At 39.2% G+C, this 13,193-nt stretch overlaps 1 pseudogene; it reads left to right on the top strand.

Moving 5' to 3' along the window:
- The first annotated feature begins 7,146 nt into the window (after positions 1–7,146).
- LOC140574536 (uncharacterized) lies at positions 7,147–8,828 on the top strand (annotated as a pseudogene).
- The last annotated feature ends 4,365 nt before the right edge of the window (positions 8,829–13,193 follow it).

The following is a 13,193-nucleotide window of genomic DNA, read 5'->3' as shown; positions in this document are numbered from 1 at the left end:
AGAATAAAGTCAGCAACCTAAAAAGACTATTTTATTAGACACTTTTCAGTGTTCCTGGTCTGAAAGAGGCTACAACAGGCTATAACTAACAATGTAACTCAAAAATCAGATTATTGATTTGCACATTTCAGAATATTTGGTCCGCTTGGTTTAATGACTTATTTGTGTATTTTGTCACTGCCTTGCAAAAACCTTATATTTTAACAATTATTTTTTTTGTATTTTTACAATAAATAAAATACTTTTATTTTTTATTTTTTTTAACTTTTTGATATCATTTGAATCCTAAAGTTGTTCTTTATATTGTGGTAGAAGTTCATGGTGAATGGACCAATAGCAGAAAAGCTCCCTCCATCTTCCTCAATCCTTATTACCTTATTAAAGTTGGTTAAAGAAGGCTGAATCAGGTTCATGCAGTCTGATGTGTTCAACCAGATCCTGAGTCAATTTAGTCTTGCACAAACTGTTCCTTTCAAATCTTTTGTATAAGCAGTTCTCTCAGAAAGTTCTTTTTCTCAGCTTGACTTTATGTTGACTGACATTTCTTACATTGCACTGCTGTCCCGTAATTGAATAAGTTGAGGATAGCAAGCATATATATATATATATATATATATATATATATTTATATGCATGCTATCCTCAACTTATTCAATTATGGGACAGCAGTGCAATGCTTTAGATTATGCAGATATGGCTCAGCAGCTTCAGGTATGGAATGATTGTTGGTGCCAGATGGGCTTGTTTAAGTATTTATATGACTGCTGATCTTTGGGCACTCTAGAGTTACTCTCTAGAGTTTCCTCAGAATAAAGCAATAAGGAAAATGAAATAAGAAAACATCCAGTGAGCAGCAGTTCCTGCACATGAAATTGGCTTGTTGCAAAGAGAGCTCAGAAAAGATTGAACCCTGAAACAGAAACAGCCTAAGACCAAGTAAGCTTCCATTTCTGTCAGCCAAGAAAAGAAAGCTGAGGCTGTGGGCACAGGCTCACCAAAACTGGACAATTAAAGCCTGAAAAATTCAGCTTGGTTTAATTCACCAGGAGTTCTGCTGAGCTGAACAGATGTGGAGGCCAGAATTTGGCACAAGCAGCATGAATTCATGCACCTAATCTGCCTTTAGTCAACAGTTAGCATAAACGAATCTGAGCATTGTTGCTGACCGTGTGCTTTCCTTCATAGCTAAGGTTTACCCATTTTCTACTTACTCTTTTCTAACATTGACCAGAATCTCAAAGAAATGTTTCCATCATCTTGTGGAATTTGTGATTCGAGTGTAAAGGGACCTCTTACTCAGTATTAGTACAATAATAATAATAATAATAATAATAAGTACCTAATAAAGTGCTCAATGAGTTTGTCTATGTGTCTATTTGAGTAAAGCTTAATTGAATGTGCTGCACAAAATGAAAACTAAGCAGGTGACTTAATTTTGACTAATCTTTTCACATGCATGACCTCAGTGCTAAAACACTCAAATACATACAACCTCAGAAATACAGACTCACTGACATCAGGTTCTGATATGATTGGCCTAAATATTATGAATGTATTATATCTGATTGGATGAGCCAGGCGTGTTGCTTTTCTACAATGTTGAACAGGAGAGGAATACTAAATGTATTTCTTATGGAATTCCTTCAGTGAAATCCTGAAGTCCCTTATTGATTTGATGAAAATGTAGCTAATTTTAGTTGTACTGTAATTATTCTGATACCTGGAGGGTTTGAAGCTGGTTTGTGCTCTTAGGTGTGTTTGTGTGTTGTTTTTGTAGGTACACTTTTTCTATTTATTTATTTTGTGCAACCTGGTGAAGCCAAAGACAAATTTCCATTTCCATTTATCTTCTTTTTTATTCTAATCTTCTTTATATTACAAAATCTCTGGTTGTTGTGACTGACACAGTCTGTTATTTTAATTACAATCTTGGTGCTGTTCAGGTATTTGTTGTGAATAAAAAAAACCAGCTTTGATACATCAGAAGTCTTAAAAGTCGTCTATAATAGCATTTATTACATAGCATGTATTTCTGTCTGTCTTCAGCTTGGTCTTTAATAACTGTGCAAGCAAAAAGGTTAATACCTTCAAACCATTGTAGAGAGAAATATTCTACCATAACTTTGTATTATTTTGGGGCTGGTTTGCAATCCACATGACATGCTACTCTTAAATAGGCATACTCTGCTAAACTGCTGTAATACGTCTTTATGAAATATTTTCAATAGCTTTTAAATCATTAATCAGAATGCTCCAAAATAAGTTATATTTAATCAAGTGCATTCTACACAACATACTACCCCTCTTATATAGCTAGCCTTAACAGCTCTAGCTAAAGTGTGAAATCATTTTAATAGCTTTTGAATGGATGACCATATCATCCCAAAATGCAGATTTTACCAAAATATTGAACTTTTAGTGGACATTCTGGGCAACTCATAACACACAGCATGTTATCTGATTTGATCAAATAATGGAAATGCAATATGAATACATTATTGAGATGAAGTAAATGTAAGAAACGTAACAATTGTCCAAACACACAAATTAATAATAAATTCAATACAAACAATGAGTAGCTACATAAATAATACATTTACTATAAAATAATTATATTCACCTGTTAATGTTGAAGCTTCATTGCAATATTAATAAACAATGACATCTTATTCATTCAGCTACAGTTAACAACTGGATCATTTACAATATGGAAATGTTATTATATTGAATATGCATACTGAATATGCTGTGTACAGCTTATACTACATCACCTGACATGTCACACAACGGTTAAAATAGATAGACGGAAAGGAAGGAGGTTTGGATGGATTGAAGTTTAGGTATCTATCTGTTAATCTATGGTGAATCTATTAGTCTACGGTGGATGGAAAGAAGGGGGATGGAGGATTATATAGGTAGTAACATTAAATTTAAAAGGATACATAAAGAGACAGACAGATAGATAGATAGATAGATAGATAGATATAAAGCAGGATATATAGATAAGAGGAATGAGGTTTAGATGGATGGAAGATTAGATATCTATCTATCAAACTATAGTGAATGGAAGTATCTGTCTATCTATGTGTCTATATGTCTGTCTATTAGTCTACGGTGGATGGAAGGAAGGAGGATGGATGATTATATAGGTAGTATCATTGAAATTAACAAGATACATTAATAGAGATATATTAATAGATAGATAGATAGATAGATAGAAAGACAAACAAACCGATCATAAGATTAATCAATGGATAGTGTTTTAAATATCTATGTATTTATCTATCTGTATTTATTATTTCTGTATCTATGTATTTATCTATCCCATCTATATTTTTCCTTGCTGTCATTCCATTCCGTTCCACCTCTATCACTCTTTTTGCCTGCCTTTCCATGTCTTTCCATCATTTTGTTCAACTGCCTGCCTATTCCGCATACCTGTCATTTTAACTGTCTGTCTTTCTGGCTGCTTGTATTATCTATCTGACTAAATGTCTTTCTACCTGTCTTTCTTTCCTGTCTGCCTGTCTCTTTCCCTCTGCCTGTCTTTCTTTCCAACTGTGTGTCTTTCTGCCTGCCTGTCCTTTAAACTCTCTTTCCAACTGTCTCTTGTCATCTGTTGTGCCATCTCTCTTTCTTTCTGCCTGTCTGTCCGTGTTTCTGCCTGCCTGTCTATGCATCTGTCTGTCTTTTAAACTCTCTCCTTCCAGCTGTCCTTGTCTTTTCCACTTTTGTCTTCTTTCTCTCTGTCTGCCTGTATTGTGTTTCCATCTAAATATCTGTAGTTAAACCAGTCTGCCAGCCTGTCTGTCTTTCTGCCTGACTTTTCATAGCTCTCATTCCAACTGCATGTCTTTCCATTTGTTTTTTCAACTGTCTGCCAGCCTGTCATTCCAACTACCTGTCTGTCTATCTGTCAGTCTTTTGGCCTGACTTTCCATGTCTTTCCATCATTTGTTCAAACTGCCTGTCATTCATTTTCTACCTGTCTTTCTTTTTTTCTCCCTCTCTTTACATCTGCCTGTCTTTCTTTCTGCCTGTCTTTACATCGGTCTTTCTTTCTGCCTGTCTTTACATCTGTCTTTCTGCCTGCCTGTCTTTACATCTGTCTTTCTGCCTGCCTGCCTGTCAAATCAACTGTCATTCCACTTCTCTTTCTTTGTGTCTGTCTGTCTGTCTTTCCAACTACATGTTTTTCCATCTGTCCATTGTTCTTTATGTCTCTCTTTCCAGCTGTCTGTCTTTCCACCTGTCTCTCTGCCTGGTGGTCTGTCTTCCCATCTCTCTGTCTTTTTGCTTGCCTGTCTGTCTATCTGTCTTTCTGCCTGCCTTTCCAACTGCATGTGTTTCCATTTGTTATTTTGTCTGCCTATCCATTTTACTGTCTTTCTGTCTGAAAGAGATCTGAGATCTGCCTTCATCTCTACACTTTATTGCAACATCATAATGAAGCTTTTGTGTGTTTTCTGCTTTTGTCTTACAGTGTATGATGAGGTTGATGACATCCATCCTGTGATGGTGAACATTTGTCACCGCTTCAGCTGAAACAGTGCTGGGAGTTTTCCTCTAAAGGACTCCTATGTGATCTTCAAGAGATGCTCAGCAAAAGTGTAAGCACCCCACTTCCATTTCCACCAGCAGACCTACAGAAGACTCTTAAATTCAGTGATGCTCTCAGAGGTGTACAGGTTCAAGGGGAGGTGCTTCAGTGTGTGTCTAATATTACACTAAATTATGTAAGCACTCCCTTGATGATGTTGGTGTAACGGGCCGTCTGCATCCTGAAGTGATTCCATTGTTTTGGTCACGTACTTACTAAACATAGACGCTGTGTGGGTTCTGTGTGGTAAAATGTAGCTTCTGGTTTCTGGTGGGTGTTTTTCTTTTTAATAAGGCTGATATTCTTTTATATAAGTGGAACTATATGTACATTTTGCCGTGTCAGGATGAAATATGATTTTTTTTTGCTGGTATAATAAAACCTTTTTACTTAATTTCATTGTTTTATTTGCTGTTAATGTCATATTGTAATGGTATGGGGTGCAGTTTCTTTTAATTTAATCTTCATAAACATTGTTAATGTCTTTCTGTTTCTGTTGCTCTTTCAATTAATGCTAAAGTTCAATATGTTTACTATTTACTTTCTATAAATAAACAGTATAGAAAGACATTTTGATCATGAGTGGATATTTCTGGTACTCTTTAGTCACTATAGGGTCCAAAATGGCTCATCACTGAGGTGGTACATCTAAAAGCACATGCTCGTGCCTTTTGCAGAGGAGACACCGTTGTACCATAGTTTAAAGGTGCATTTTAGCCTCTTGGGGAACTTAATAGAACCTTAACTTGTACAAAAAGTACTTGTGCTGAAAGGTTCTCTGTGGTATCTCAATAGGGTACAATAATGTGCACTATATAAGGGAGAAGCCCTCAACTGACTGCACAATAGAAACACCTATATCTGTATGCTGTTCATCGACTTTTCCTCCGCCTTCAAAACAGTCATCCCCACCAGACCTGGAAATCAACACCTGCATTTGTAATTCGGTTTTGGGACATCCTAATAAAAAGACCCCATTATGCGCGGTTGTGTAGTTCTGTGTCCTGCAGACTCTCTGTGTGACAGTGGAATATGGCAGCTCCACTGTGGCAGACTGAGGCTCTGCAATAGGTGGTGAGAAATGCTCAGGACATCATATCTGCATATAAGTTCCCCTTCCATGAGAGATGTTCCTCACCAGCACTGTGTGTGGAAGGAGATTGCAGGGACACCTTTCACTCCAGCCACACACTGTATAACCACCTACCATCCAGGAGGAGATGAAGAAACCAGTGAGATGAGACTGTCAGTGTTTGTGTTGTAATATTTCACATTAAAATATTCAAATCTAGGACCGCCTACTTAATCTGCCTCGGCACTTGTAAAGCCATCACTAGACAATATGACAGGAACGACATTCTCTCATTTCTTGAAAAAGTTGTCAGTAGTTTAGTGTTCTGATGGATTTTAGTTCAGTTCAATGTGAAGGAAAGGACACTCTCCCTCTCTATGGAGTTCACTCTTATAAAGCAAAAACACACAACAACAGCTTCTGTACTCGACAATCTAATACAATGTCTTTAATATTCAGCCTCCAATCACTCACTATTAAGGGCACAGAAGCCGTTCACTCAAATAGAAGAGTGCACTTCTATATAGTGAGAAGGAATCCCTTTGGAATTGACCTCATGGATGGAGCTTGGATGTCACCATGTGGTCAAACTGATAAACTGCAAGAGTTATAAATAGATGCACATATTGACAAAATCTGAATAAATGGAAAACATTAAACTTTACTAACAAAAATAGCAGAATCTTCTGCAATTTAACAAAAAGACTTTAGTTATGCTGATATATCTCTGCCAAATACATCAAATACTGTCAATAATGCATTTAAAAATTAAGAACTGCTAGAAAATATGTAATTTCTTTTGTAATGTAAATTATGTAATGTAATTTCTTCTTACATTTCTAATATTTAAATCAAGCATAAATGACCCATCCCCACATTCCCCAATACACACATAAAGGTATTACAGTCCATCTGTGCAACATGTTGGGTGCAGATTCCTACCAGAGCCCCACCAGTTACAGCAGACATATGACTCCCATCATAAAGCTATGAACTCTGCAAGTGTTTCCGGTTCTGGTGGACAGGTCGTACGCTCGCTCACCTGCTGTTTGATTGTTTGCTCTCTTATTACTTGAAAAAATTACTTGTTACTCCTCAGCCTCAGTTGATATTCCTTCATCTTCGCTTTTGCTTATTTCTCTTAGCTAGTTGATTTTGTAATCTTTGTGCCAACTGCGACCTCTTGCTTCACGTTCCTTCGTCTCACCATCCGTCGATTGTGTTTCTGTGTGTTTGTTTACCTCGAGGAACATGGTGACCGTGGAGGAACGTGCTCTTCGAACGCTCAGCTAGGAGCTTGCCCTGCTGGACCGGCAGATCCAGTGGCTGTTGGAGTAGCGGGCTCTACCAACAGAAGACGAGGCTGGGGGCCGTTGGCACCGTGGTTCTCCACGTTGGAACAAATGTCGTCTCGGCAGCGAGGTTCTGAAGTAGCACTTCCGCAAGCTTCTGGTATCACACCGTCCGGAAGAAGATGGACGCCCGCGTACGGTTGAAGGAGCGAGCCGTTCAGCCGTCTCTCCACTGCTGGCTTCGGGATTGGTGCGTCAGCGTTGGAGCAGACTTCTTAGACATCTGGGAGAGGTTTCGGGAGCATCCAGCCCTCTACCGTAGAGATGGGCTTCGTCTGAGCCGCCTGGGGTCTTTTACAACCTGATTAGACTCAACATTAGCGTTTCGTGATGTTCGAGTACTAGCAACTCCCGCGTTAAGTTTGGGCTGTTAAATGTACAGTCTCTAGCACGTAAAGCTGTCATTGTCAATGAAATGATTACTGTAAACCCCCTCAGTTCACTGTCTTTGTGAAACGTGGGTTAAACCTAATAAATTATTGCTGTGAATGAATCGACTCCCCCAGGCTTTAACTACTGCAGTTTTCCACTAAGGTCTGGTCGTGGCGGCGGCGTAGCCTCAATCTATGATTCAGTTCTAGGTATAATCCTAAACTCAGGTTATGAAGCTAAATCATTCAAGTGCTTAGCCTTAAAGTGGCAGGCTTTTTTCCGGCTTCTAGAAAGCAGCACTCTTTTCTGCTTATTACAGTCCATCATCCTCCTGGACCTTATACAGATTTTCTTGAAATGCAATTTTTGTGAAATTGCTGACTTTTCAGAAGTAGCTGTCTCTACTGATAAGGCTTTGATTGTTGGAGATTTCAATATTCACTTTGAAAAGACTCAGGACCCCCTTAGAACTGGGTTTAAATCAATCTTAGATGCTTTGGGATTTATTTAAAATGTTATAGGTCCAACTCATAGATATACGTCCAACCATACACTAGACCTAGTTCTGACCCTGCGTATTGAAACAGAACATTTAGTAAGCATTTCTCAGCCTGACTCCATTTCTGACCTTTACCTAATCCCCTGACCCTAATGCTTGCCGCTAACCCTTGTGGGAAATCCTGACTCCTGATCCGGACCTTGGAGGAATCACTGTCTCCGTGTTTAGCTTGTTTTTTCTGCTTTCTACCACTTTCTAGCACTTATTTAGCGGCATAGCTGGAAAGCTAAGGCAATTGCTAGCGCTAAGGCCGAAGCTAGCCCACCGGAACACCACTCCCTCCCCCCGATTCGAATGTCAAACAAGTTTGCCCCGCTCAGTGAAACACCCGCTGAGAAGCCAGTTCAAAGAACTCTGGTAATAAGAGACTCTATTGTTCGACACGTGAAAATAGCTCGTCCTTTAGAGGCTCCAGCTGTAACCATTAGCTGTTTACCGGGAGCCAGAGCACCGGACATTAGCGGCAACCTTAAGTGGTTAGCAAACAGGAGATATTTAAGGATAGTTATTCATGTAGGGGCCAATGATATTTGTCTGCGGCAGTCTGAAGTTATGAAGGATAATATTAAAGAGGTGGTTAAACTGGACCAGATGATGTCCGATGCCGTAATTTGCTCTGGCCCCATCCCAATGAGTCTTACAGCCGACTGAGCTGAGTCTTACAGCCGACTCACAGCGCTGAACCGCTGGATGTCCAAGTGGTGTTCAGACAATCATGTGGGCTTCATAGATAATTGGTTACAGTTTGAGGGCAAGCCTGGTTTTTTAGGTAGGGATGGTGTCCACCCCACGCGGGAGGGTGCTGCCCTACTTTCGTGCAGCATAGCCCATAGTCTGCTAGTTAGTCAGCAGAGGAGTGTAAAAGGCTGCTGACAATCCAGAGTCGAGACCAGGCCGCATACAGAACGGCTAAACCGACCGTCTGCGCGCTGCTTTGAGGCGTCACCTGAGTTTTACCGTATTGAGACTGTGCCCCGAATTAAACCCAAACATAGAACATCTAGATAAGCTCGTTTTAATCATTTAATCAGTGTTAAATCAAACGATCTCGCAATCAAATGATAACAGCAGCACCTCAGACCTCGGTCTAGAGCTCGGTCTACTTAATATTAGATCACTAACCTCGAAAGCAGTGATCGTAAATGAAATCATATGTGATCAGAAACTGGACCTTTTCTGCCTAACTGAAACCTGGATTAGACCTGATCAATATATAGCACTAAATGAAGCCTCTCCCGCAGGTTATAAATATGTACATAGCCCTAGATTATCAGGCAGAGGAGGTGGAGTATGCATAATCTACCAGAATACACTAGATATTACTCAAAAACACTATCACCTTTACTTCTTTTGAGATTCTCTACATTAATATATCAAATCCAACCACAAATAAAAATGCATTCACACTAGTTAATATCTATAGGCCTCCAGGGCCCTATTCTGAATTTTTAAAAGAACTTAGTGACTTTGCTGCAGACTTGGCAGTGTGCAGCGACAAAGTTATAATAGTAGGAGACTTTAATATTCATTTAAAAAAAACAGACAATCCATTAACAAAGGCGTTTGTATCAATCTTAGATTCTGTCTACATCACACAAAACATAACTGGACCCACACATTACTGTAACCATACCCTAGATTTAGTCCTGACCCTGGGTGTTAGCATTGATCATCTAAATATTGTACCTCAAAGCTCAGTAATATCAGACCATTATCTAATCTCCTGAGCTACATCTTAGGCAAAATGTTAATTTGTCTCCCCAACACTGTCTAAAGTGCACAATAACCGCAGTGACAGCTGTACAGTTTACTAAAAACATCCCACCCCTATCAACCTTAGCTTACACTCCGCCAGACCAAGCGGAGCTCGTTAAATTAACAAACGATCTAGAGAATACCCTTTGATCAACCTTAGACAAAGTAGCACCGTTTAAAAGTAAAATGACAAGGCAAAAAAGGCTCGCACCGTGGTACAGTGATCAAACTTGTACCTTAAAACAAACAGTGCGGAAACTAGAGCGTAAATGTCGGACGACCAAACTAAAGGTGTTCCACTCTGCGTGGAAGGACAGCCTTAGTCAATATAGAAAGTCACTCATTAAAGCTCGCTCAGTGTATCTGGCCTCGCTAATTGAGAAAAATAAAAACAATCCCAGAATACTTTTTAGTGAGATCTCTAAACTTACTAAAAGCCAGGCAGATACTCAACCCAATCTTTAACCATAAAACTTGTTTTTATGAACTATTATAATAATAAAATAGAAAATATTAGACAACCAATCCAACCCTGCTTATTAAATCAAACATGGCCGTCACCTGGTGGAGCTGTTTTAAAAGATAACTTAGTTGTAGAACAAAGACTGGAAGCCTTCAACCCACTTCCACAGCCAGAACTAGAAAAAATTATTTACTCATCAAATTGTACAACCTGTCCACTCAACCCAATTCCCTCTAAATTGCTAAAAGTAATACTCCCAATCATAATCAGACCTCTTTTAACAATTGTAAATTCATCCCTTAGCCTTGGGCATGTACCCCAAACCCCAAAATTAGCAGTCATAAAACCTTTAATCAAGAAACCAAATCTTGACCCCAGTGTATTGTCTAATTACAGACCCATCTCCAACTTAACATTCGTATCTACAATATTAGAAAAAGCTGTGGCCCAACAACTCTGCTTATACCTGAGTAAGAATGACTCGTATGAGAAATTCCAATCTGGATTTAGACCCAATCACAGCACAGAGACAGCCCTAGTGTTGATGATCTCCTTCTTGCCTCTGATCAAGGCTACGTATCTTTATTAGCCCTACTAGACCTCAGTGCAGCCTTTGATACAATAGATCATACTATATTACTAGAAAGATTAGAGAAAATGGTTGGAATCACAGGGACAGCCCTATCGTAGTTCAAATCATATCTAACGGGACGCTATCAGTTTGTAAAGATAAAATATTTATCTTCAAATTACACAGAAGTAAGATATGGAGTTCCGCAAGGCTCAATTTTAGGGCCGCTACTATTTACATTATACATGTTACCACTGGGCTCAGTTATAAGCAGACATGGCGTTAATATCCATTTCTATGCAGATGACACACAGCTCTATATATCAGCCAAACCTGAAGATAAATTTAGATTACACAAAATGGAGGACTGTGTAAAGGATATAAAACTCTGGATGTCACATAACTTCCTTCTCCTCAACAGTGACAAAACCGAGGTTCTCCTTTTAGGTCCAAAAGACACTAGAAATAAATCTGACTTAATGTTAGACTTGGCTGATACTTCCATTATTCCTGGTTTAGTGGCTAAAATCTTTTTTTTTTTAGCAATTGAGCAACTAAACTAGCCAATATTAGTAGGACAGCCTTTATGCAGAAACTCCTTATCTCTACAGGACGCAGAAAAGCTAGTACACACTTTTATTACTTCAAGGCTAGATTACTGTAATGCACTTTTGTCAGGTTGTTCCAGCAAGAACCTCAATAAACTTCTGCTGGTTCAAAATGCTGCAGCCAGGGTCCTTACTAAAACTAGAAAATCTGACCATATCAGTCCAGTTCTATCAGCACTTCATTGGCTCCCAGTTAAATTCCGTATTGAATACAATTTTTTTCTATTAACATATAAAGCCCTACATGGCCTCGCTCCTGAGTACCTGCAGGATCTTATTACATATTACAAACCTTTAAGACTACTTAGATCTCAGGGTGCTGGACTCTTACTCGTTCCCAAAATTCAGTAAACCTCAGCAGGGGAAAGAGCCTTTTCTTATAAAGCTCCACAACTCTGGAATAACCTTCCAGATAATGTTTGGGACTCAAACACAGTCTCAATCTTTAAATCAAAGATGAAAACTCATCTGTTTAGTTTAGCTTTTGGTAATTAATGTTTCCCCTTAGATAAAGGGTGTAGATCCAGGGGTTCGCGGACCCAGAGAATTGTAGTACACTGAGATGCTGGAGCTGTCGTCTCACTGCTTACACGCAATCACTCAGGTTTGTGGACGGTTGAGCAGATAGATGCTGGCTTTTTCAGGGTGCTCCCGTGTCTGTGTTACCTTCTGGCTCTCTCCTTTTAATTAGGCTGTTATAGTCAGACCTGCCGGAGTCATCAGACACATTCTGATACTGCTCAACATTCTCTGCTCTCCATAAAATTCCTCTCAGAACGAACTCTCTTTTTACCTTCTCCGAGTAAATGGCCACCCAGCCTGACCTGCTGGAAGATTGCCCGCTGAGGTCCCCTCTACCTGCGTCAAACCAGCTGCGTAACCAACTCGTAACTATCTGCCATTATTAATACCACCATTATTATATTGGTTGGCTTGCTCACTGGGGGTCTTTGACCATCATGTCTTACGTTATTTTCTTCTTTCTTCTTTGTCTCTGTCTTTTATTAATCACTATTTATGTAAAGCTGCTTTGTGACGACAACAGTTGTAAAAAGTGCTATACAAATAAATCTGACTTGACCAGACATGTTTGTAGTCTTAAACCAGGATATCCTCCTGCCGCCTCGCTTTATGAGCAAACGTACCGTAACAATGTCTACAGCTATGTCTGGCATCATAGTCATGCGGAATACAAAAAAGCTTTAATTAAAGCCAAATCATCATAAATTGCATCACTAATAGACAATAACAAACACAAGCCCAGATTCCTTTTTAATACTGTGAATAAACTCACCAGCAGTCACAGACAAACTAACTCAGCCATTCCTGCTGACATTAGCAGGATAAAATTGAAAACATTGGACTAAAAACCACTGCAGTGAATGTTGATGAATGGTGCACCAGCTGTAATGCACACTCTGAATATTTCCATCCGGTTACTACAACACAGTACACACAGTTGTAGACAGGTTCTACCTAGGGTTATACAACCAGTACTGGCCATAGTTAACTCTTCCCTCAACATTGGCTACATTCCTAAATCCCTTAATTCAGCAATTATCAAGCCTTTTCTTAAAAAAACTAACCTTGACCCCAATGAGCTTGGTATTTATAGACCAGTCTCAAATCTCCCCTTTATAGCCAGGGTCCTAGAAAAAGCAGTGTTTCAGCTGCTGTGCACCTACCGCCACAACAGTAGCATTTACAAGGCCTTTCAGTCTGATTTAGACCCGACCACAGCATTGAAACAGTGTTACTAAGAGCCACAAATGACCTCATTTCATTTAATAGGGGCTGCACTACTATTGTGCTGCTTGACCTTAGTGCTGCCTTTGACACAG

Source organism: Salminus brasiliensis, chromosome 12 (assembly GCF_030463535.1).
Source record: "Salminus brasiliensis chromosome 12, fSalBra1.hap2, whole genome shotgun sequence".
Lineage (NCBI taxonomy): Eukaryota > Metazoa > Chordata > Actinopteri > Characiformes > Bryconidae > Salminus > Salminus brasiliensis.
Note: the sequence above shows the minus strand (reverse complement) of the source record. Positions and strands in the feature narration are given on the sequence as shown.